General features: G+C 43.0%; 1 protein-coding gene across 1 annotated transcript in view; it reads left to right on the top strand.

Moving 5' to 3' along the window:
* CUL1 (cullin 1) overlaps window positions 1-1,654 on the top strand; it is a 112,552-nt gene that overhangs the window by 95,052 nt on the left and 15,846 nt on the right. The gene's annotated exons all lie outside the window — the stretch shown is intronic.

The following is a 1,654-nucleotide window of genomic DNA, read 5'->3' as shown; positions in this document are numbered from 1 at the left end:
CCAGCTACTTGGGAGGCGGAGGCAGGAGAATCGCTTGAGCCCAGGAGTTGGAGGTTGCTGTGTGCTGTGATGCCATAGCACTCTACCTAGGGCGTCAGCTTGAAGCTCTGTCTCAAGAAAAAAAAAAAAAAGAATATACTTGAAAAACTTTCAAGTAAAATATTAGCAAACTGAACTTATCGGTTAACTAAAGAATGGTTGAGAACATAGCATCTCTTTCTAGGGATGTAAGCAGGGCTCAAAAGCAGGTAATCTAAGGTACTTATTATGTGAACAGACAACTGTGTGGTCTTGGTAGATTATGGGAAAAGTCAGTAACTCTAACTAACAAATGGAAACAATGCAGCCTGGTTCTTTGTACCCTCAATGAATCCCCATCAGTCAGTCAATCAGTAAATAAATGTTAATAACTGTCTCTTTTAACTTTGCCAGAAAGCCATTTATTTGCCCAAGGCCAGTGAGAAAATGAGTATTTGATTTTTTTCTTCTCTGTTTATTTATTTATTTTTTGAGACAGAGTCTCAAGCTGTCACCCTCCTGGGTAGAGTGCTGTGGCATCGCAGCTCACAGCAACCTCAAACTCTTGGGCTTAAGGGATTCTCTTGCCTCAGCCTCCCAAGTAGCTGGGACTACAGGCACCTGTTACAACGCCCAGCTATTTTTTTTTGTTGCAGTTGTTGTTTTTTTAGCTGACGTGGGTCAGGTTCAAAGCTGGCAGCCTTGGTGTATGGGGCCTGTGCCCTACCCACTGAACTATGGGCGCTGCCTTCTTCCCTGTTAACTAAGCAGGCCTAAGGTACAGGGTAATTTGGCAATTCTGAGTGGATCTGCTAATGTATTCTTTCCAAAAGAGACTTTAAATTGGAGTACCTCTTATGACTTGATTTCCTTTTTTTCCCCTTTTGCTATGTAATATGACCAATTTAAGTAATTTAAATATAGAAATACTCTATTAGGTCTTCAATTTGGTTTGACAAAACAGTATTCTTTTTCTCCACTGTCTTTTCATAAATGTCCCTTGTCAAGCCTATTAATGTCTTATTAGTTAAGGATACTGCAGCAAACAGATTGCTGGAGACTTTTTTGAGAGAATAGAGTCAAGTGGGCACTAAGAGAACCGGCCCTAACCTGTCGGTGGAATAGGCTTAGATTTTCTGGACCAGCTAGCTGTTCTTAAGTTAAAATCACAACACCTCTTCAGAGTTTGCCTGGTAGCTGGTTCGTATTATATGAATTAGAGGTCTTATTTAGTAAGGACTCTTGTAGGAAAACCTTTTCAAAATTCATTTATTCTCAAGTTACAGCTCAGCACCTGTGGCTCAAGTGGCTAGGACGCTAGCCACATACACCTAAGGTGGCGGGTTCGAATCTAGCCTGGACCTGCCAAAACAACAATGATAGCTGCAACCAAAAAATGGCCAGATGTTGTGGGGGCGCCTGTGGCCCCAGCTGCTTGGGAGGCAGAGACAGGAGACTCGCTTGAGCCCAGGAGTTGGAGGTTCCTGTGAGCTGTGATGCCACGGCACTCTACCCAGGGGGACAGCTTGAGGCTCTGTCTCCAAAAAAAAAAAAAATCAGGCTTTATACCAGGCATCCTCAAACTACGGCCCGTGGGCCACATGCAGCCCGCCTAGGACTTTTTTTTTTTTTTTTT

The sequence above is a fragment of the Otolemur garnettii genome, unplaced genomic scaffold (genome assembly GCF_000181295.1).
Source record: "Otolemur garnettii isolate 467f Iridium unplaced genomic scaffold, OtoGar3 scaffold00053, whole genome shotgun sequence".
In the NCBI taxonomy this organism is placed as follows: Eukaryota; Metazoa; Chordata; class Mammalia; order Primates; family Galagidae; genus Otolemur; species Otolemur garnettii.
This window is presented reverse-complemented; position numbering and strand designations above follow the sequence as displayed.